This window comes from Cololabis saira, chromosome 14 (genome assembly GCF_033807715.1).
Source record: "Cololabis saira isolate AMF1-May2022 chromosome 14, fColSai1.1, whole genome shotgun sequence".
Classification (NCBI taxonomy): Eukaryota; Metazoa; Chordata; class Actinopteri; order Beloniformes; family Belonidae; genus Cololabis; species Cololabis saira.
Window position 1 is genome coordinate 23,023,833 of NC_084600.1, and position 24,870 is coordinate 23,048,702.

At 43.8% G+C, this 24,870-nt stretch overlaps 1 protein-coding gene across 9 annotated transcripts in view; it reads left to right on the plus strand.

Annotated features, from left to right (window-relative positions):
• Positions 1 to 24,870, plus strand: part of auts2a (activator of transcription and developmental regulator AUTS2 a) — a 352,954-nt gene that overhangs the window by 289,626 nt on the left and 38,458 nt on the right. The window lies entirely within an intron of this gene.

Here is a 24,870-nt window from a genome sequence, read left to right on the forward strand (position 1 = left end):
TGGTGAAGGAGGAAATGCGGGGACATAGCCAGGCTGCCATTTGTATCTTCATCTCTACTTTAACATGAATTATGTCATATGTCACGTCAGGCTGTTACAGCCTTATTTGCTGTTGGTTTGAGCCCTCCAGGTGCCCAGACAGCTAACAGTGACATTATTACTCTCTCCAATGTGCCTGGAGGCCTCACCTCCCTAGGGAGACTCTGCTGGCAGACTGTTATCCCCATTCAGGGGAGGGGCCAACAGGGTCTTTATGACTAGACACTCTCCCGAAGGACCACTCAGGAATAAATTAGCATGGCCACAACCCTTCTGGTATAATGTGATTGGACATGAGGGAGGCGGCCCTACCCCTCATCCCTCCCAGAGGACAAGTATACTCGGTGCTCAGCCTTATCTTTGTTGAGCATTAAAATACATGATTGCACCTCCAGGGCATTCACAAAATCTGTCCTTTGTGTGCATTCATTGCAGCATCCACAGAGTAATCATAGATCATAAACTCTATAGACGAACGACTGCAATCCAAAGCAATTGTTTGTGAGTTCATAAACACAGTCGTTGACGTTGTAAAAAGTTATTTTTATTGTCTCCCAGGCCATTTCCCTCCTGCTTGTTTGATGGCTGAATGTGATCCAACACAGAAAAAGGACTAGTGGAAAATGAGAGCGAGAAGGAGAGTGGCTTAGTGTGATGTTGGATCCCAAGCTAAAATCTATAGCCCCCAGGAGGGGCAGCTTCTTAACCTCAGCCTGCTTTGTCTGATAAGAATGTTTCTTTGTTGTGGGCTGGAGAGTAATGCAGACTTGGTAAAGGCTATTAAAACAAGATTTGCCGGAGTATTACTTATCAGGATTTTTCATTACCCTGTTCTGTATTAAGAGCAGAAGCAGACTCTTACGGCTACCGGAGCCGAATACTTTTCAGCAGTCAAGCAAACCAATAAGCACAGACTTTTTGTTTTTGTACTCTAGCATCCCATAGCAGCCACATGAAGGTTCATCTCATTTAATCAATACAAATCCCCTCCCAGGATGACACTGTCTGTGACCTCCACCCAATATTACAGAAACAGTTTCACAGGAATTTGCCATGGTCCGTTCCAGCTGTTTCTATGCAAGTAAAACTCCCATCTGTCAATGATTACGGCTCTGGACCGTGCCTGGAGCTTTGCCGAAAGTCCCCTTTTGATTAGCAATTATCCCGAAGAAAGGCAAGGGGAAGCTCAGACGTTCAAGAGAACATGATTCCAACCTGTTTTTCCATTGAGTAAAATCCTGTCAGGGCAGGCAGAGGTTGTTGTGGTTCACTGGGGTCCTCAGCACCAGTTGGCTTTGATTCTCCCATGCTGCCCAGATGTTGGGATCTGGCTCTGCGTTGGCCCATATGGTTCCACTTACTCTCTGGGGGAGGAAAATAAATGGTTTGTTTTTCTATTGTGGTCTCTCTCATTATGCACTTATAAAACCAGCTTTTGAAGATTAGAAACTTGTGCCTGTGTTGAGCCAGATATAAGCTGGCATGTTAGCTTGGAATGCGTGGCTTTTCCTTTTAAGCTTGTTTTCCCGAGTACAGCTTTGCGCTAACAGGAATACAGATTATTGCTGGTGTAGTACATTTTGTTTTCATTTCAGTTGTAGTTTTAGCTGTGTCAGGTCTGCAGCGATTAGTAAATGAAAAATATGTCAGAGCTGCTATCTTATATATATATATATATATATATATATATATATATATATATATATATATATATACACACACACACACAGTATAAGTTCTTAAAACTATAGGGTAGAAATATAAATAAGGTGTGATGGAGCAGGGGTGTGGTTAACTAGAGCACTTTTTATAGCAGTCAAAAATAAATGAACAGATTCTGGTCTCTGCAGAAGTCGTAAGTATTTATCGACACACAAACACACACACACAACAACCAAGTTCAGCGCTGCAAGAGCTCACTTTGTCTGCACTAAAACACTTGTTCATCAGCTGTAACATCTCACATGGAGGCTGTGAAACAAAAACCCACAGACTAAAGGGGATGTGATTTTTATTTTTTTTTCTCTCCGTTCTGCTAGACAGCTGCAGCTCGTACTTGGTCCTGCTGTGTGGGCTGACTTCTGTGGTCCAGTCGAAATAACAAATTTGCCAAATTATCTGAGAAAGTTGTCCTTATCAGAAATTGTGGTCATTTTAGCCTGCAGGATGCAGTCTAATGCCCTGCTTTCATGTTCTTGTCGCTAACAGCTTGTTCGCTGTGCAGGCTGGAGCCCTCAAAGCGTTGAAGGTAAATCTGCTACTACTAGCGATGGGAAAAGCATATACAGCGCTGAAACGGGCTGCTTTTTGTGAAAAAAGTATATCTTTATAAGCAGGTTAGCTTTCATGACTGTATTTAAAGCACGTTTTCGAGTCCTTTCACCTAAGTTAGTTTGTTCAGGTCCAAAAAGTTTGCAAACTTGTAATGTTTTTGCTTTGACATGAAGTCAAACATACAGTACCTAGATATGTTTCTTCAAATCCTGCAAGAACTTCCTCGCTGCTTATTGGTAATGAAAAAGATTCTGTGCTGTAAAATAAAACATTATGTGGATGGGCTGGTTGTCCTGGTAGTACTTTATATTGCTTAAATATATCATGCTAACAAAATACTTTGGTTTGAAAATGAAGGAAAAAAAGGTTGGAGTTGCTGAAGAGGCATAGAAAAGCTGTCTGCATTAGCCATAGAAAACAGTGAACTAGGTTTTTTTATCCGTGTTAATCCTGCAGGAACAAAAGTCTGTTTTTGGTGGTTTTACTTTGGTTGTTTTGGTCCAAATGCAATGCATTGTGTTTGCACCAATTGAAATGAGCAGCACCAAGAAGGAAAACAAACTACAGCCTCTAAGTATGAAGCAATCTTAGGTGCAGGATTTCAAGATTTAGCAGCTTTAGATGACCCTGTCTTTTGCATTCACCTTCTGCATTGTGAAAACTCAAACCACCTGAAATACATCAGAACACAGCTTGTTTATTTGGCCCATGCCACACCTGGTCTTTTCTCTGAATGACATCTCTGTTTTCTTTCCACATTGCTGCTTTTAACTTCCTTAATAATGAGAGCTTAGTTTTGCTCTGTAGTGTTTCTACACCTCCACGATAGCCTGATCCATGCTCGCTGGAGCAACTTCTAGGGGAGCTGGATCTGTTGGGTAGCAGGTGTTCCCAGCCTGTCTTGCCCTGACCTTTTCCGGGGTTAGTCGTCTGTCATTGGGTGTCAGGCCTGAAAGTAAGACTCGGGTCACCATTCTTACTGAGAGGTCACACACCATACAGAGAATGAAAGGAAGAGAGAGGCTAAAGATGAGAGAGGGGAAGATTGACCAGAGGAGGCCTTCTTCGGATTTCTTACCTTGGATTCTCCGACAATGGGGGCACATCTGGCTGCTTCTTTTTGGTTTTGTCACAGTTGTCCTTCACTCCTAAAAGGCATCGCCGGGGAGAAAAACAGCTAGTGTTAATCTTCACTCTCGCAAGTAACTCTTTGGTTGCTTGCAAAAGGCAGCTCTTTGGCGTGTGGGTGGTTCCTGGAGTGCTGCTGGAAGTGGCGTCGTGTAGAGCAATATAACATTACATTTGGATGTTTAAACATGTTAATGGAATCTGGACAATGCCATGAATGAACATCTAGGAGCTGACAACAGTCACCGATCACAACACAAGAATTTGTGATAGACCATAGAAAGTAATAATTCCTTTAACCCTGCTTTGCGATAGTCTCCTTAAAATTCCTCTTTAAAATGACGCCACCTTGTCAAACGCACCGAGGCCGATAGATGTAGACTATCTTCATTAAACACTCTTTAATTGCTTGTGAAAGAAATAATCTTTCCACCTCTCTGAGCTGCGTCGTTGGCAGACGAGCAGCATAGCGGCACCCCTCATCTGTCAAAACGTCAGCCTGATCTCAAAAATGAAAGCGACTCATGCCAGCAAGTTGTTCAACACAGCGTACAAATACTCCACATCACACCGCAATGAAAAAAAAAAGGCCTGTCATAATGCTTTTTGAAGGAAATTACAGTTTAGGTAAACACGACTGTCATGTGCACTGTTCCTAAGAAAAGTTTTTTTTCTCTCTTGTCTTTTAAGGTTTAAAGGACCCTGAGTTCTGAATGCAGTCTTGATTCCATTCTTCTCACAGCTTATGTGTGATTGTTTGTGAAACGCTGACAGTATCGACACATTTTGAAGGCCCTGGAGCATTGCTGCTGTCAAATTGAAATGGTGAATGTAGATTTGTTTTGCCCTCCCGCATAACTCCGGAAGCAATCCAAGGTCTTGCCTTGATGTGTGACAGGAGCGAGCTGCCTCAGAACCGAACAAAACACGAAGTGCCCTCCTCTAATTAGGAGGCTGCAGCACGAGTTTTCATGTCCTTCACCGGGTTTACGCAGCACACACCGAGGCCCCGGTATCACAACAGTGGGTGACTTGCCAGCTTGTCAGTCTATTTGCTCCATTCCCCGTGTATCCTCCAGTGTATCCTGGAAGTCTGGAAATGTGAATGTGCCCATCAGAATCTCCATCAGAATCTGCAGCCTCCCTCGCCGTAGGAATCGAACAGGACATTTAAAGGCATTGCCTTGTCCAAACCGCGAGACAAATAAAAATCCGTTGCTGAAGGCATGCCTTTGTGTGCACATGTGTGTTTGTGTGTGTGTTTGTGCCTCCTGGCCGACCCGCCAACTCCCTCAGTGCATCAGACCAGAGACATAGTGACATGTGATGGCATTCTTTGTTTGTCGACTTCAGGGCCACACTCTTCATGTCTCTTTGTGTTGCTGTCACTTTTGCAGCGAGCACCAGAGGAGGGACGGAAACGCAGTAATAAACAGTGAAGACATGTAAGACAGCTCTCCGGGCGAGGGCATTGCTGGATTCAAGAAACATGACAGCTGTTTAGGGGGGAAGAAAAATAATAGATTCAGCCAAAGAACTCGGGGCCTAATAGTCTCTAGACTGTGCGATGCTGTTTTAATGTAAAACTTGTTTGACATTCCCTGCACATCTATTAGCCGTCGTAGGAGTTGACCTAATACCTCTGACACAGGGAAAGTGCACTACATTTCACTTCTAAGGTTGTATGCGTGAAGATCTACCAAATGCGACAAGAGAAATATCACAAACACGCAAAGCTGAAAAAGAAAAGAATCAAGTCGTTGCGATAACCCGGTCGGGGTGCAGACCTCACTGTAGTGGTGGGAACATGTAAGCAGGTGCATGCACAACTTCATGAACTTAAGCAGCATTGTAAAGAAATGTGGACCAAAAGTCCTGCACAACAACGATACGATCATGCAGAACATGATTACTTCCAGCTACTGCTGCGAAAAGCACTTTTACAAGTTACTTTCACACTGTTTCTGCATTTTTACTTATTTTTTTGTCAAATTGTGTCATAAAAGTTGTTCATGTGAGGTTGTTTTCACCTCGTTTTGAGACGTGTGATGGACCAGGTGATGTAGTTTTTTTTTTTAAACTAAGTCCTGATCATGAGACATTACGTGGAAACGGGAAACTGTAAATGAGAACGGTACATAAGCTCACAAACAGTCGTTCTAAAGTAAGGAACTATGAAAACCCAACAATATTTAGGTCAAGGCTTGGTCTTGACCCCATACTCAGCTGGAGGTCAGGAATTACTTTTTTTTTTTTTTTTTAACTACATAAATTATAGTTTACTGTTGTCTCTGCAGCCATGCATAACTTTGCTTCGGTCGAAGTAAACAGCCTTCGTGGTTAGAATAAAGAATAAAGGGAAGCATTGTTAGCGGGAGTTTATATTAGCATTTCTGAGTTTTGTTCTTGGAAGTACTTTGCACACATTGTTAAACAAAAAAGCCAAATGGTGAATATTAACTGCAGATTTTAGTGTCCAACAACAGAGTTGAAAGCATTGTTGGAAGGCAGATCCACCTCCCTGAGAGAGCGTTTATATACTTGTTTTGTTCCAGACATCATTAGCTGTTTAAGAGCGTGTCAACGAACTGTGTAAATGAATAAACAGGAATGATACATCAGGCACTCTGACTCACGAGGCCCTGTGTGATTCATCATTAATCTTGTTGAGTACGACCAAAGTTTCAGGCGGCGTTAAACGGGGCGGTGCAGGTTTCTGGTGGTCTCCGGAGCTCTGTGCGTGCACAGGCACACAGGGGGGCCGGGCCCACGCCAGCGCTGGCTTTTTAATGAGGATAGCATTGAACACATGTGTTCCCCCTGTCATCGCTCCAAAGAGCTTGATTGCAGATGCTTCTGATGACAAAAATGACATCTGCGAACATCTGCTTTGGAAATTGACGCTGGCCTTGGAGCGGAACATTGACTTTGTTTTCCGTCTTTGAGGACCAATTAGGTCCAACACATTTACCCAGCCAGATCAATCTGAAAACAATAATTGCATCACTGTTATTTCTCTCATTTGGTACTTATGCAGCTTCATTTTCACATTAGCAGTACAGAACAGCAAGATCCCTGACCTCCAACATCTTCTCCCCATCTTGTGTACATCCCTGCGGATACTTTCTCCTTTAATTTAGCGAAGATGCAAGGCCACGTACGCCTGTGTATGTGCATGAAAGAGTTTTCTTCTTCCCTCCCTTGCTTCCCCCTTACCAGCATCCTTGCTACAGTTAATTAACAGTTATTAGTGTTAGCGCAGAGCACCGGATAAGATGTCACAAATCATCAAGTCTCTAGGTGCAGTTCCAGCAATTAAGAGCTCTGTTGCACCTTCCCTCTCCACAGTCATTTGGTACGCATCCAGGTTCCTTTTTAGACTTGAAAGCACTAATCAAATATTTTCTGCTCAGAGATTTTGTCGTCATTATTTCAAGACCTAACGACGTGAGACTCTCCACTAAGCACCTCTCCCATCCCCAACTTCTGTTTGCAAAACAAGGCAAAGCAGCACTTTCCTCAATCCTCGGTGCTGATAACAGGAGATAATAACCTGAAGCTGTGTTGTTTCTTCCTCAAAGCAAACTTTCTGTTTATACCGAGAAGGCCTTTATATACCCAGAGATATTGAAGATTCCAGGTATAGTCCGGTCGTACACTCAGCAGCTGCTTTATTAAGTGTACCAGGTGTAAAGTGGCCGGTGGGTGCAGTGCTAGTCGAGTTTCTGCACGTAAACACAATGAGAGAATGAATGTGTGAAAGACACTGGTTTCAGATTCTACGACAGGCTGTGTCTTTCCTGCTCTGATCAATATGTCCTCCCTTTACATTGAAACTTAACTGCTTTCGGCTGAAGTAAAAGGGTCTTGGCCTGTGGCTCTTGGTGCTTTCAACACCCCATACTTTAGTTTTTATTTACTCTGTTTCGTTTTTGCTCTCGGCTCAGAAGGGTGGTGAAGTGAAGAGATACTCGGCGGTGGTGAAGAGGAACTCGGCTGAATAAGCATCAGAATCAGAGGAACAACTCTTCAGCACTTAAGAGCAGACGGTAGCTTCTGGAGCAAATGGGGGGAAAAAAATCAATTCAGATTAAGAATCACAGCCGTGAAATTTTGAAAAATGTTGAAAATTTACATCGAATTCAGGTGAATTATTCTTCATTATCCCCAATGACCATGGGAAGACTGTGAAAGGAAAAAAATGACAGAAAACTGGAAGATAATCCTTTTTATTTAATCATACCACACCCACTAATTTTTTTTTTAACTTTATGGTGTAAGAGATGTGAAAGGATACTAACCTTTGGCATCGTGCTGAAAGCCCAACCTTCTCTGAATCATTATTGACTTGTGTTTCTGCAGCAGGAAGCTGTGGCTATTATTGCCGGCTACGCACAGCGTGAACGTGCAACACCGAAGCGCCTCCTCGCAGGAGCCTACAGAGGGTTTCTGGTTGCAGCACATGTATAATTCATTTTTGTCTGATTGCAGGCTGACAAAACAGTGAGTCACTGTGATAAAATAAAAGGTGTAATAAAGAAAACAAAGCAGGGAACAAAGAATTACACGGGCCACGCAAAATGATAATTTGCACGACTGAGTGAAACCCACAGGAAATATGAAAAGATTTCATCCCAAAACAGAGCGAAGTGCAAACCAAAGACAGAAATCAAGCTGGTGAGACTCCTGGAAACGAGTCCTGGAAAAGACTGATTTACATAACTGAATTTAAAAGACGTCAGGGTTATTGTATGAATCTCTAAAAGAGTAACAGGAATAAAAAAACATATACCACAGAGGATCCCGAAGCCGGGAATGTAATCTCAGTGGTTAGTATGATGAGGTTAGTGCTGTATATCATCTATAAGGTTTTAATATCATCCAGATGCAGGACAAACCTCTTCTACTGCACACGTTTTACAGTATTTCGGTGGAGTAAACGTCACTGAAACCAGGTTGCACTTTAGGAACCTTTGGCAGGCTCTTTGTGTGTGGGAGGCAGCAAGCAACCTTTTTACTCTTCCTTGTCCAAATTGTTTCTCACTAGGGTCAGCTGCTGTCAAGTGTCAGCAAAATAAGCGCAAGTGTGGAGTTGTTAGAAATGAAAGAGGAGCCGCTATCGATCAGCAGTCACGAATCGTGAGCTGAGCGGAGAGAGACAGACAGGCGGTGTGTTTCAGGGTGGAGGCTGCTGCTGCGACCGGAGTGGTCTGCTGTATCTGCGTCCTTTTCAATAAATAAAGGAAGAGAAGATGAGATGGAGATAGTGCGGGGAGGTCTTTGTGTACTGTAGGTGTTGGTGTGTCCATGAGGTCTTATCCTGTGCGGTGGTATCAAAAACAAAGGATGGCTAACACTGCTAAGAAGAGAGATATGAAGCCTCCAATTTCCTGGGAGGCTTTATGATCCTGCAATGATCTGGACTTAGCGGTCAGGTTCTGACAAACATTCGACAATGCTTTTAGCCTCCCAGCAGTGAACCGGTAAAAACTGTGCAGCTGCATCCTTACAACGCTTTCACACCACATATGGTCTTAAAATGTCGGTTTATCTGCAAGTCATTTTCATTCGGTAATCTATGCAAACGTTATGTCTCAGTACTCACAAGGAAGCTCAGAAGTGTACATCGGTTTTTTCCTTGTATTACAACAGTATTTCCAATGTGATCGCAGAGACATCCTTAGGTGATGCCATGAGGCTTAAAGGGCTGTTCTGGCCCTCCAACCTGTTTGAGCTCATGCTTCAAGTTTTATGAGTTCGGTTTAAATGTCTTTGTATCTGTCCGTCTATCTGTCTCTGACTTTGCCTCTCAGTCCGATGAAGGTCTCATCAGCGCTGAGGGAATGGTTTCATTTTCCCCTCATTACAGCAGGCACTAGAGAATCATGGAGCCTCAAAGCTGCTTGATTGCATTATCAGGCATTTTGTGTAACGCAGGCGTAATCTGTGCCATGTGACAGGAGAGCCGGCACACGCGTCAGCGCTGGAGAGAGTGGACTTTGACATCGGGGCTATGATTCACAGTTTAAAGATATTTACTGAAGAGACTGTATTGGAAATTGTTGTTTTGTTCCAGTCCATGCTGTAAATTATTTATTTTCGCATTTAATGTAATGGTCGCAAATAGTCTAAAGTAAGACGCTCATCTCATCCTGGGGTGTTTTATTTGTTGGGCTGGTGTTTTTAAAGGTCAAACACTAGCAGGTCATTGTTTATCACTCTGACACTCATTATCAAGATCGTCCGCAGACAAAGAGCTATAAAAAAATTGTAATTATCGCCATTTTAGAAACTGTAATTACAGGCATCATTAGCATCCATCATCGTGTTTAAGTGGGTCCACGGTCCACTAAGCGAGTGTTCATCCTGCTCTTTTCCTCTGCCGTCCTCCATCGCTCTCTGACTGCACTGAGCGGGAATGGTACCCGGCGTTTTGGAGTCAGAGCTCATCTAAACCCGGGTGTCTAATCTGCCCTTTCCCACAGGCCCACGGCTCCTCTCACAAAAGCCTTCGCCCCACCGCTGTTCAGATCAGTTTGCAGAGAGATCAGTGGCGTACGTGTGAGAGTTTGAGAGGTTTGTTCGTAGGGTAAACATGGACAATTCACCGCTCGTAACAGGAAAGAGGTTCTAATACACCGAATACTAATGAAAGAATGTTATATTTAACAATACCTGCTCTGAATGCACATGTATCCATAGGACATATAGCATAGCTCACACTGCATGTGTGTATTCAGCCGGATTGGGAGCAACATCTCACACAGCTTTCCTGTGGATGAATTAGTAATGCTAAAAGATTCCATTCCGTCTATCTAAATGCTGTGTGCAGCCAGCAGCCTGGTTAATATAAGGAGTCAGTCAATTTTTCATGCCCACGCCATGTGTAGCCTTCAATTTAACATGGACTTTTAATCCTGAGAGTGTTAAATTACGTTTTAATGCTGAGGAACACGGTGTTTTCAGAGTAACTCGTGAAAAATGCATCGGCAATTCACAGAGAAAATCAGATCCAGTGTTCTTCTTTTTTTTCTTTCTTTTTTTCCCTTTTTTTATTATGGCAAAGGAACAAAGCAACACTGCAGCAATAAGGAGCGAAACCAATATGTTGTTTTGACACATCTGTCACCTCAGGGGCCTCAGGAGGACACCTCCTGCAGGCTGTGACAGTGTGTTTGTGTGTGTGTGTGTGTGTGTGTGTGTGTGTGTGTGTGTGTGTGTGTGTGTGTGTGTGTGTGTGTGTGTGTGTGTGTGTGTGTGTGTGTGTGTGTGTGTGTGTGTGTGTGTGTGTGTGTGTGTGTGTGTGTGTGTGTGTGTGTCTGTGTGATGGTGTGATTAATCTGTTTTCACACACATCTGTCGTGGATATTATATGCAAGTCATTAGCATTAGGCTTTCCGTAGGAAAACATGCCTGTTGGTCAGTGTGCTGGTGTGTGCTGTGTGCGTCCCTCCATGTGTGAATCCACCAGCAGTGTCAGGTGTTATTTAGCCTGAAGCGCTGTGGATGACAGGTGTTTGCAGGCCTCCCTGGCCCTGTTAGATTCCCGTGGACACCAGAGGCTGTGGAGGAGTCAGAGCCTGGACTTCTTCAACCATGAATAAAAGACAGTCCTTTAATATCCCCGCTCAGCGAGTCAGTGAACTCACTCTGAATGACTTCCTCAGGGCCAGCCGGCCATCCGCCCTCTGTTATCATGTAACAATGTGGCCATCAGAGCAGACTAATCAGTCAGCTGCAGAGGAAAACACAGCCAGCGCTGCCCCTTACTAACTATTCCATTCACGCCCTCGTCGTCTCGCCTTACAGACAGCCTTTTAATGGAAGACCCGATAAAAACACGTCATAAAAATACAGCAAAAACAGATTTCAGCTCTCGGTTTTGTACGGCATCTAGACAGTAATGGATATAAACGACCACACAGTGACTCTTTCACTGCTGCAAAGTTGTGCGTATGGGATCACATGCTAGAACTCAAAATATGCGCAAGGTAAATAGTGTAAATGCAGCAGGCAGCACAGGTTTGTTGTTCTACTGCCGTCGCAATTATGCGCTAAACCCATCTGCATGAATGCTAATTTATATTTGCCTAGAATCTATTTGGCATTAATACTGCAGGGTGGTTCAGTCTGCCTTTTATCAGACTGAATGAAAACTTCATTATGCAGTTTTACTGTTTGTTCCTGCGTTAGTGGAGCAAGCAGAGCGCAGGCCAGACCACAGTTTCCTGCAGGGAAGCACGTGTGTTTGTGGATGTTTACCTGTGCATCCAGGCATGTGAGGTTGGGTTAAGCTGTGCTTGGTGCCCCAGCTTGCTCTCTGGATAAGTGACACAGCCTGTCCCTATTGCCAGTGCAAATCCTCTTAGGTGTGTATGCGTGTGTTTGTGTGTGGGTCAGCGAGCGAGAGTGAGAGACGACAAGCTGTCCCGGATCATCTTGTTGAAGCGGGATGTCGGTAAACACGGTACCTGGTAAGCCCGGCTGAGACAGGAACCGCTGATTGGCCTTAGCGCTGGCTGTATCCCTGGTGGCCGAGAGCGCTGGTGGTCCCCTCGTTGCCCCGACTGACACCGACCAGCAAACCCACACACACACTCAATAACTACACTTCCAAGTCCTCTTTATCTCAAATGTGGTCTACCATCTGGCACGTTCTTTGCACCCCCTCCTTATTTCACTTAAATATCAAAGTGCCCTGAAAGGTGGATTGTTTAACACAATAAACACAAACGAGTCACCTATTTACAAAGTGTCTCACACACACTTAGAGGGAGAGAGCGCGGTCTTGTCCGTGTCCTCGGAGCCTGCATCCACTCAAATAACCCCATGGTGAATGTGCTGCTGTCAGGCGGCCAGTAGCGCAGCTTCACAATGTGCACATTTAGGAGCCGCAGCCTGATGGCGGCACAGAGTTTGTGGAGGAAAGTGTGGAATGTGTCCCGCGGGCAGACGCGAACCGCTCTCAAAGGGATCTCTATTGGGAGCAGACAAGCAGGGCCTTATATCGCCATCACCAGTCTTGGAGATACATTTTTAATCCGGTGCCTCACACCGAGCCGGTATGCACCTTGATGGAAATCTACTGGCCCTCGCCGTACTTCCACATTACTGCTTCAGAAATGTAGATATCTTTCGGTGTGTATCTGATAGCCCGAATTATTTACAACAAAAACATGAATGTTATTAAAAATATCCCTTTTCCGACTTTGAAAGCACTAATTTGGGTATTTAAAATCACTACTGATTAAAAAAAGACAGATATTGCACAACTCCATCACTTTGTTTAGGATGATCTGTGTCTGAAAATATGTTGTTCAGTGATGATCCCGCTACTCCATCCTTGACCCGAAGTGGGCACAAAGCTGAAACCCAAATCTGAAAAGAGGCACGTCAAATGGAAGAGGAGGATGGGACTAAAGCCTGAATTATGGTTCTGCGTCAAACCAACGCAGAGCACACGGCGTCACCGTGACGCCGTCGTGAACCCTTCGGACTTCTCCGTCACTCCATTTCTCTGTGGTGCAGTACCCCCCGTGACCGCTAATTCGCAATCTTTTCCTGAAGGGTTTATCCTACTTTTTCCGGTCACAGTCAATCAAAGAGATAAGGACAACTATTGTGCAAAAAACAAAAACAAAAAAAAATCACACATACACGAAGAAAAGAGTGCTGAAAGTTCACGACTGCTTGAAACCGGAAACCGGAAATGCATTGCTACCAAGCGAACCAATCACAGCACTCTCCGTCTGCGTGTGGTCTGCGTCGACGCGTACCACACGCCGTAGGCACGGCGTCGTTTTGACGCAGAACCATAACTCAAGCTTAAGTGTCCGTCTCCACCCACTAGAAGAACCACTGTAATCAGAGGTATACAACTTGGTTGAACACGGAGCTTTTGTGCGATATCGCTGTTGTATTTTGATCAAAATATATGAAATACATTTCAGTAAAACCTCAGCAACTTGTGTCAGCTTTTGTAAAACGATTATAACGTGTCCCCCTTAACTGAGAATCTCCAAGTGCTTCCGTCTGTGTTTGGCAATGGGGTTTTGACATTCTCATATTTTAACTCATTGCGCCGTTAATATGATATCTTGTAAAGTCTTCTATCAGAGCAGATGTGCTTTCACTGAGGCTTAGCTCCAGGAGCATGAGCTGATGCTGAAAATGACAGCTTCGCGTGGGTCTGTCTGGGGCTGGTGGCCCTTTATCGATACTGACAGATAAAGAGCCCTGTGATCTTGTGAAGCACCACGCTCGAGCCTTGATTACCATCCCTGCTGATAACACTGCATGCTAATCATTGTAAACATCATGTTGTGGCTTTGACACACTTAGGCTTATCTGTAATTGCTGTAATTGTTACTAGCATTTAACGAGATCGTCTCGCAGATATAGCGAGCTCCAAAAGGATCCAGCTATGGGAGGGGCTCCCTCAGATCTGCGTTACTTATCAGGGCATTAGATAGACACTAACCCCTCTCTTGCTGTGCTGTTAATGAAAGGCAGCCCACGAACCGGAGCGCAAATCCAATGAAAAAGGGCTGGAGATGAGGGAGTCATGAAATATTTAAACATACATGGCTTCAAAGTGAAAGAGGCCTCTCGTTCTTGTCAACAGACAGACCCCCTGCAGGCCAGTCGTGGCCCCAGTCTCTGGCCCGCAACCAGATTCACATGTAGGTCACAAACCATCAGCTCACTTTTCCAATGTGAGCAGGACGAGGGGGAAAGGAGGGAATTGACTGATGAAATGGGTCCGGTCTCCAAACACACACATGGACACACACACACACACACACACACACACACACACACACACACACACACACACACACACACAGTATTCCCTTTGTTGACCAGTCTCTCATGATCTAGTGTTACACAGAGGGGGGACATGAGCAACAGAGAGGTCAGGGGAGGGAGGGTTTCTAAGTGGTGTCTCGGCGGATCCTGACATGTTAAAACACCCTGTCACATTATAGAGGATTGAGTCGTCCGCAGCACACACACAAAAGCGTCTCCAACTTCTAACGATGTAAAGCATGTAGGGTTATTACAGAACTGGGGAAAAAAAGATTAATAACGTTTCTAGCTCATAACAGTTTGGTGAGCCAAACATCTATATCTTTTGTGACTGGTCATGAGTTTTTCTTCCAATATTGGTCTCAGAATGACTTAAACTTTAGATTTCTCTCCCTCCCTCACAAGTAGGGAGGCGGGTGTAGATTAGACAACAACCTTATTAAGCTCAGGCCTCAATGGCTGGTGTGTGCAGTGGCGTCTGTAGTGGTGTATGCCCTCAGATTTGATGGACAGAAGTAGAGCTGGGTATCATCACTGACCTCCCGATACGATTCCGATACACTAGGTCCCAAGACGATACGATTTCCGATACGATTCGATACGATATCGATATTCTGGTTACAATAAGGGAATAACGTGATCTTTCCACGCGCCACGTCCGGCCAGAGGAACCCCACCCTGCCTGGTGAAAAGAAGCAGCCTGCTCACTCCTCAAGTAAGGAGGAGACTTGAGCTCAGTGCAGGGCCTCCCGGGGTTGGTAGATGGAGCAATGCCCAGGACCTACTTAGGTAGAAGCACTGGGTGATAAAATGGGGGGAAAAAATCGGGATTAACAAAAAAAAAAAATGAAATTTTTTTTTTTTTAAATTGATACTTGGATTTATGTATCGATAATCGTTCCTACACATGCATATCGATAAAATATCGATATATCTATATTTTTAACCCACCCCTAGACAGAAGTCGCCTTTTTCGCAAAAGAAAAGCATAACTCTGAATTTGTGTTAAAGGTACCGCCGCGGGGGGTCAGTGTTTCTCTGTTTCTAGTTTCCTCTCCGTAACTCTCCGTATTTCGTCCTGCGAGACTCCTCTTCAAAACAACTAAAAAGAAAACTTTGAAGAAGATGGACAAAAACATCTGTAGTCTGTTGACAAATTAGTGCGATTTATGCTACCACTGTGTATAAAATAGTCAGTTGATGAAAGCAGAGGATGATCATTCAAATGATTATTCAGAGGCAAAGCCCTTATGTAATGCAATAATGCAGAATGATTAAGTAGTTTTGCAGCACTACTTTATCGTATTAATGAAGCCAAAAACAGCTGGAAACTTTTTTCAAATTAGAACTGTTTTTTATTACAGATTTTCTTTTTCACTATTTGGGTTTTGTGTAAGTCTAGGGGTAATGGAAACACGACGAGAGAGGTAGACGGTGACAAACAGAGGGAAGGTTGTGGGAGGACAAGCAAAGACCTCCCTGCTGTCTGTCACCCTGCTAGCGTTTGATGTCCACACCCCTTCTCGTATCTCCCCTGAGAGCCCATCACCGGCCCCCACTCCGGAGCTGTTGAGCAAAGAGAGAGCCTTGAAGGGGCTTGTTTGAGTGGAGCGTGGGGATTTCAGTGGGGGAGGCTGGGGCTGCCTCCATCGGTGCCTGACAGAATGGTCTTGACGGAGCGTTTCAGAGGGCCTAATCCCTCTGACCATGTCCCCCAGCTGGGCAAATGGCTCGGGGGGGGTCTGCACAGGGTCAGACAGGTTTTAATACAATGCCTTAGTGGTGATTTCCTCAGTGCTTTCCTCTAGCCATTCCCTTTTAAAAAGACACAGCAGGCTCCTTCTTTCCCCTCCGTCCCACCCCCCGGTTTGGCTCTTTCTACCTCCTCGTCTTGTCTGTCTCTCATCATCTCCTCCTGCTTTGTTTTCTTCTCTGCTCCTTTCCTAACCAGTTCCTCCTCCTCTACCTCCCAGCTTCCCCTTGTCTCGCCGCTCCCATCGGGTTGCTGAGAGAAAAGATTCAAAAAGGGAAAATATTATTCCTGCCAGCACAGTTGCTCTTGGTTAGTATTAAGTCGAGGCCCCGTGGGGGGCGAGGGGGTTCAGCGCTCCAGCTCTTTGGTTGTAGATGTCTGCTGGGTCTCCATAAATATAAAGACATGTAGATTAGGGAGAAAAACTAAAGCGAGACGTTCATTGTGTTGTGTTTTATCTGTCAGGAATGTTTCTCTCTGGGATAAGGCTCCGCCGCACGGCTTGACTTAGAAAATTGGGGTCACATTAAAGGAGGCTTACAGTCCTTTTGTTATAGTCTTAAAGATCAAATAACACTGCAGCTTGATGAAGTTTTGCTGCATGAGCTTTCAATGAAGCTCTGCGACAAGCGCCACTAATTCTTGTTTACAGCGTCCTTTTCCCGTCGGCCATTGGAGAACGCAGAGCCGCGGGGAAGAAATGATGAACGTGAGATGAAAGTTAATGTTAAATAATCTTTTTTTTAAAAAACGAATATTGAATTTCTGATTATGATTCTCTTTTGAGTGAAAATGAAGACAAAAGTGAAGGAATACTTTCACTCATGCAGACTAAGGTCGTCATATTTCGGTTTATATTTACGTAACTACTAGAAATAATCATACAATTTGGCCTTTAAAGTAATTCAGCATGGATTTTGTCATCTTGACACTAGTTGAAACTTTTAAGGGAAAAATCTAGCAACTAGCATGCAGGATGCTGCACACGCTTCTCTAAGAAGTGGGGACGGTGATTGACGGGCCTGGAATTATCCTCGTGGCCCACAGCCCACATCCACAGCAACGCCTGTAATTTAAGCAAAAAGGTCTCCCACCTTCCCTGTGACAGAGCGGAGTACTGATGGAGTTGTGGGTGCTTTTGGCGGGAGCTGAGGTGCTGTATTGAATTTGCGATGCGAGCAAAGCATATAGGCGAGAATGACTAAAGCAGATTTTTTTTTTTGTTTGTAGTGTTTTCCAATGCGAGTCCCACTGCATGGATATATTAGAGAGACGGCCCGGAGCGGCAGGTTTCTCCTCGCTGACAGGCCGGTTCTTTTTGTGCCCGCAATGTCAACCAAATCTGATTATTGCCTACCAGATCCAGATAATGTCTGCCATCGATCTGGCCATTTATCTTGAACTCCTATGGCTTCGGCTTGTTTTCAGAGGCCACGGGGAGATAAGCAGATACAGATAAGCAGATAACATGGTCTCTACAGGCTTTTAACAACCGGAAGAAGTACTTTTCTACTGCTTAACTGTCTGACGTGATTTGACTCCATATCCCAGGGTTCAGGAAGCTTTGTTAAAAGACAAAGGATCTGCTTTTTAGAGGGAGAGTCCTCGGATCTCACAGACGTTTTCATCCTCACATCTGCCAATCTTGCTTAATGTTCCCAGAACATAGGTCACATCCTTCAAAAGTTCTCGAATCTCTCATTCTCTCTGTCAGGATGTGATTGATGCATTTTAACAGCAAAGACTGTCAACTCTTCCTTTTCCACTTTGGGGCATGCTGCAATGTCCCAGTTTGTGTTACAGTTTTCAAAGCAAGATGCATCTGTGTGTGTGTGTGTGTGTGTGTGTGTGTGTGTGTGTGTGTGTGTGCGTGTGCGTGTGTGTGTGTGCGTGTGCGCGTGTGCGTGCACAGAGCTGTGTTTCATCCCCACATTAATATTAGCAATGAGTGACAGATTAATTTATGTCTGGCTATGTGTCTGAGGAACGGGGAAGAAAGGGCTTGTCAGCGCTGCTTGTCAGGAGGGGGGAGAGATTAGAGCCGGTTATCATTGACAAACTGGTGCAGGCTCAGGGAGATAAGGTCGGATGTAATGATTTCAGTAAAAATGTCTGTATATAATAGTATAAAATTAATGAAAATAAATAAAATGGTCATACTCCACACGTGGATGGCTGGAAGAAGAGATGCTGGGGAGGGTAATTGTGTGGGTTTGTACGTGTGCACACTGAGGTTTTTCTGAGTTCTCCGCTATACAATGATTTCCGTTGTCTCTGATCTTAAGTAAGAGGAGGGTAAGATCTAATCCCGCCCCCCATCAGCGGGAAGACGAGGATTATTTAAGACATCCTTGTATTACATGTGTCATTGACTTTGAACTGCATGCAGTACACGTTTAATCATATATTATTCTGATAGCTCCAGTTATCAGAACATTATTGAAGATGACGTTCCAATGATAAACTGCCAATCTTCATACTTACTGTCTTCTCACGTTAACATCATGACCTTTAAGAACTTATGAGAATTATTGAAACGTTAGGATTTGACCATGATGTAAACAGATTATAACCACTTCTTTAACACATTCATGCATTCATTATTTAAAATACAATTATTAGTTCTAAAAAATAAAATAACATCTTTTTGTTCCCTTATCTTCCTATAAATTCAAACTGTACACACAAGTGTACTTTTTTTATTCTTGGATGGGGTATAAATGGTTAGCTGTTGTTAAATATGTTTTTAAAGCAGATTTTCAGATATATGTGTGTCTACTACACATCATGAAGTTCATGAGGTTTTTTCCATCCATCCATCAGCACCAGTATCACGGTCTGTCTCAGCTGTCTTTTGGACACAAGGCAGGGTACACCGAGATCAGGTCGTCTGTCGGTCACAGGGATTTAAGTTTTAATAAATAACCATTAAAACTGAAATTTTGTTCAATATAGTGCATTAAATTGATATTGAATGACTCCTGGATGGCCACTGAAGTGGATAATGAGCAACTAAATAACCCAAACCCATGCATGCACTAGAAAATGCGTGTTGAAAAGCTGCCCACTGTATTGACCACTGAGCATCAAAATGTTAAGATGTGAACTCAAACAGTGTGTTTGTTTTGGTTTTAGCTTCCCTGCTTTTATCATCCACAGTACAACTGGAATTACCCACAGCACGTCCCGTGCAGTCAGTCTGAGGTTAACCAGCTCAACTTCCAACAATGACTTCTGTCAGCTTGTTTCTAAGAGTTGAACTTCTTTTAAATACTGTTTGATAGATTGCCATGAAATTCTGCTCACACTCGCACGTCTCCCTCGGGATCAGCTGTAATAACTTTACATCCAGCACTATCATTAAGATAACATTTTAATTTGCGGCTCAATACTTTGGTTTATGAGCAAACACCTGCAGGCTAATAAGATTCCACTCATCCTCCGCTGGCTTTTTTTTTTTTTTTTTTTAATTAGCAGATATTATGATGCTATATCATTAACGTACGAGGGTAAAATGGCCAGCTTGACACCGAGCATCAGCATGTTAACATCATTACTGAGAGTTTGTTGTATTTACCTCAGAGCTCTGCTCAGCCTTAAGACAGGGGCTGCATGAAAGAATTGGACAGGAACTAGTTTGTGCACCAAACAGCGAAGCTTTTGCCCAGTAGTGTAAGGCAAAACATCCGTTCTGTAGTCGCAACTTAAAGGACACATATAAGCTGACGCCATCTCCTGAGGTCTTAAACAAAAGTCCATGCGTGCTTTGGTCAAAACAGCAAACAGATGTAGCTCAAAAGCATCATTTTCATACATGTTTTTACCGTTCTGTTGGCGTTGTTCATTGGAGTTTCAACTGGAAGCTCCAACTGAAGTTGGAAGTCCAAGAAAGCTGGAGAGAGTTCACCTAGCCTTACCTGAGACACGGCAGCTACTACCATCAACACAATAAACACTCAGATAATCCTTCTTTTTGGAACAGCTGTATCTTATTTTATACACCTCAGGTCCAACATACAGAAAGCACCGTTCACCTTCCACCATCGGCCGGTTTGATACCTTGTTTGTATGTTTGTTTGTAGAGACCTCATTGAGCATTAGCAGTCGCTATGGCAAGTCCAACAGTTGGAAGGGTTAGTGGCATACAAGCAGCCGTGATTTTTCTGACTTTCGGACTTACTGGAACAAGGCAAATGGACCGCACCATAGTTGGAACCATTGTGAGCGACGTGCCGTCAGATTCCCAACTCCATCGTCCCCGTCTCCTCTTCCGTTGGGTGTGACTCGTTTGAAATTGGTCTTAAAATAAAAGATGTGCAAATCCCTACAGATCCAGAGTATCCACCTTGGTCTGTGTGTGAACACAGGAGTCCTGACCCCAAACTCTTGGTTTAATCCAAGTACTGGGACAGCTATTTGGGGTGTGTGGGAAATACAAATAATTTACATGGAGTGGTAAATAAAACCATAGCTTGTTTATCTTGTGTATTAAAATTTACATGCCGTTTCACTAGAGGTGTGTATCGGCTGCCAACTTCTGATGTATTAATTTCTAGTTAGAGACAAAGGGCTCACGTTTCACTGGCAGGACTTGATTATACGCAGTCAAGAGATCAAAAGACTCATCGGATCTGAGTCTGAGTCTCAGTAGCGACTGAACCAAAAGGGTGTGGAGCTGTCACAGGAGCCACATTTGACATTAATTTAGTAAGATTAGTTACAACTTTTGGGGCTTCAGGGCTTGGCGGTTAGCACTGTTTGCAAGAAGGTTCTTGGTTCAAATCCCATGAGGAGCTCTCCCAATGCTTCATGCCTGCAGTCTTGTGCTGCTTTCAGACACTTTTACCATTTGAATCAACATGTCAAAATTCACCTGAATCATGTATCAAAGTGCATCGTCACAGTCATCGTACAGTACATGCATCATGCTGTGAAGTTGGATGGAGGATTGGATAGTTTTACTTTAGTTTAGCCTGCAGAATCGGAACTGCTCCCTCAATGAGAAATGTTCATACTTATAGCGTTGGTTTTTGAATAATATGTTACTTTAAATGCTTAAATAAATAATCTCAAGTAAGAAGGTGATTTTTCTTCAAAATATACCCCCTTTAAATACAGAACCACTAATGTTGGGTCGGGCTCAAATCATCAAATGTAATGCTTTGCCTACTCTAAGGTGTACTATAGTAATCTCTTCCTGGCATTTCATTATGAGGTGAAGCTGTTTCTACATGAATTTTCTTCTCCTCATCGCACAGAATAACTCTGTTAAATGTCACTTTTAATACATGAGATTTATTTTGGAGATTCTTTGAATAAATGGGCAAATGTACAAAAAGCTTTTAACATATCACATTGCAAGCACTCGTGTTGCTCTTATCAGGTAAATTTTAATCAAGAGGAGATTTGGCGTAATGGCAGGAAGGCTCATAAGCCAAAGCAGCCCCCTGTGATTGTAATTGAGGAGAGTTCCTGTAGAATCCAACCATGATTCATGAGACAAACATGCTTCTGGTTTCTTTGAAGCAGAGAATCAGCATCCGACAAAACAGAATAAAACATGACAAAATGTCAGTGTAAAGATGACGGTCTATAGATTTTGAAGATGCCCAGACAGCAATTACAGACATCCATAACCACTTTCAGACTCTGTGTTTGATCTCAGTCCTGTATTTTTCTTGCAGACAATATTTTTGTATGTGAATTTGTGCTGGGTTCTCATTTTAATATGCTTTCTCATCTTTGTCAGCATTTCATTTGAATTAAGAATAATGCGTATTGTTAGATGTGGACGCCAATTGTTCTTTAGCAGGGCGGTAATCACAGACGTGCGGGCCTTCTCAAATCTGATAATGACCAGATAGACTGGAGAGCTGCTGCTGCTGATGCTGATGCTGCTCCTGGTAGACATGTTCTGTCACCAGCAGGCATCTAAATCTTGAAAACAGCATTGTTATGCTTTTGACGTCAAACCACAACTCTGTGTTGTTTTTTTTTTTTTTGTCATTGCAATCACAACTTCAAGCATAAGAATCTGTATGATCTAACTGTAACTGTAGTTTACAGATTTATAACTCATTTAGGCATGATTAATTGCATTGTATTTATAGATGTATGAATCATAGCAGTGCAGAGAAAGATTATTTCACTGGAAGTTGTGGAAAAGGTCTTCCTTCCCTGTGAGCAGCAGCAAAGCTAGAGATTTGTTATTATTTCATCAGCTGAAGATATTCAGTGCACAGCGGATAGATAATATGACGAGCAGCTGATGCTTTGCTATTTCTCCCTGACCCTCTCTGACTGAACCAGCTCAACCAAGTGGCTGCACTTTGCCAGGCTTCCCAAGACCAATCCCCGCTACTGCCCAATGGTACTTCTTTGTTCCTTATGCCATCGGTTTATATGAAGAGTCTTGCAAAGCATTAATATAGAAAACTGGCCACATTTTGGGGAAGGGTCTTGTGCTGTTGGTCCTAAGCAAAGGTTTGTTTTACTGTTATGACACACATCCCATTTGCCATGACCTCGTGTTTGTATGGCTGATCCCGGCCACCCGAGCAACGGCCTCTCGTTCTATCCCGTTACGGAGAGAAGGATTAGCATCTCAGCTATGAGCTAAGTCTGTTTTCTGGTCTGTGGTTTCATGGGCAGGGCTGGCGGGGATAGACTTCTGTAAAGTGTCTTTATTCTATATCCACTAACCTCCCAGCCAGTGGGTTAATGCTCATTTGACAAGCTATAGGATTCAAGGGTTTGCACTGTTAAGAGGATTTTCCAGCAATATCTCCCATTAAACCGGCATGGGTTTACAGCAAAAAGGGACAAGTGCCTCCCGGACAAATATTGTTTAGCAAAATGTTACGACACCTTAAATCTGAAGGCATGAGCTATTTTGCAATTTCAGACAAAAAAAAATCTTGTTTCAGCCTATCTGGGTGGGCTGGGGAGAGCTCACAGCGCACACTGAAAGCTGAATGACCCAAAGTGTTTAAGATTTCCAGTTGACCTCCCTTCAGGCCAGTGCAGTGGGAGCTGACACAACTGGAAGACAGCTCCTGTGGGCTGCGAGGAGGTGCATGCTGCTCATGAAGGAGCGTTTTGTTTTTCCTCCTCTCACGGTAGCAGCACCCTGCTGGGGAATTCATTAGCGGCTGACATCATCTCACTCTGTATGGAGTGAAAGAATATCTTTCTACCCCTGCTCTCCCCTCCCTCCCTCTCTCTCCCTCTCTTCTTCCCCCTCTCTCTCTCTCTCTCTCACACACACATCCCTCCTTATGTGTCTTTGGAGCGCCGCTCTTTCTCCCTTTTGCGCGCCGTTTACGCAAAAGGTAAATGCGCCGACGTGCGCCTTCGCGATCCAGTTCCGAGCGATTTTGGACGCCGCATAAAAAAAAAAAACACGAGCGCGTTTTTCTTCTGAAGGAGCGTTTTTAAGGTTGAACCCAGCAATCAGGAAGTAGGAGGACCCGAGCAGGCACCAGCACCAGCAGCAGCAGCAGCAGCAGCTCTCGGCCAGCCAGTGTTGGATGAATGGGAGTTTGCCCGGTGCTTTAAGCGGATGGAGAGAGATTCCTGCGTGCCCGTGACCGGGATCCGTCAGAGAGATCGCAGGCAGCTTTTGCAGCCCGGACACTAAGCGACAGTAGGCTTGTGCCTTGTCATTTTTTTTCTTTTCTTTTTCTTCCTTTCTTTTTTGTTGTTGTTTTTGTTTTTTGTTTTGCTCCGGCCGTGCGCTTTGTTGGATTGGTTTGCTCCATCGGACGCAGCGCCCTGAGCTCACGGACACGCAAACCCCTACTGGATCCTGTTTGTTATACTCCTCGCGGATTATATGTGTGAAAAAAGCACAGATAGATTTTTTTCTTCCCCCGAGCAAGGACAGAGCCGCGGATCAGGGGATTGTTGTGCTGCTGTCGCCTCAGTCCTGCAGCAGCTCTGCTGGAGAAAACACATGCTTCCCTTTGTCCGAGGACGCGCCGCAGCGCTCTGAACGGCTCTGGATTTTTGATTTTTCTTGGAAAGGCTTCTTGTCTCTCTGCATGGCTGTTCTTGGTTTAAAAGGAGTAGACTTCGCCTCTCGTGTGGATTATATTATTTGAAAAGCAGAATGTGAACGGGACCGTATTTATCAAACAGAGAAAGTAAATCCCCACTTTAATTTCTTCCTCCCGATCTTGCCAGATCAAAGGTATGCGCGCTGCCTCTACTCACACAATGGTCTATTTTATTTATTTCTTTTTTAATGAAAATGTTCTGAATGGATATACACTGATAGCTGCAATATTGTCCTCTGCTCTTGGTGTTTTACATTGGTTACAGTCCTGAACGAATATCTTATTAATTACAAGATTTCAGAATAAAAATTTCTGTCTATTTGGATTATTTCCTATTTTTTATTTAAAATGTGTGACAATGCTTCGCGTGATGTCCAGTATTGCTGCCAGACACGGCACGAGTGCGCGCACAACTATAAGCTGTCAGGAGGCGCATATTTTTGAATGCTGCAGTCATTCAGGTTATAGCGTCCCAAGAAAATATACATTTGTATTGAACGTGAACACCTCTAATAATATGTATGGTTCAAATTGTAGTGTTAATTGTAATTATTACAGGAGAATTGTATTCAGAGAAGGCTGTCAGACCCACACGAGGCTCCGCGGCTGTTGTTCCGTTTCATTCCGCTCTCCTCAACATCTCTTTAGTTGGGAACAATAACATACTTTTAGCTCAATTTCATGCCTTAGATTAAATGAATCTCCGACTTTGGGTTTTCTACTGCATGTCCCTATTGTTGTTTAATTCGGTTTTAAATCCCATCTCTGCATATTCTGTTTGAACACGCTGCTGCTGCTGCTGGTCCACGC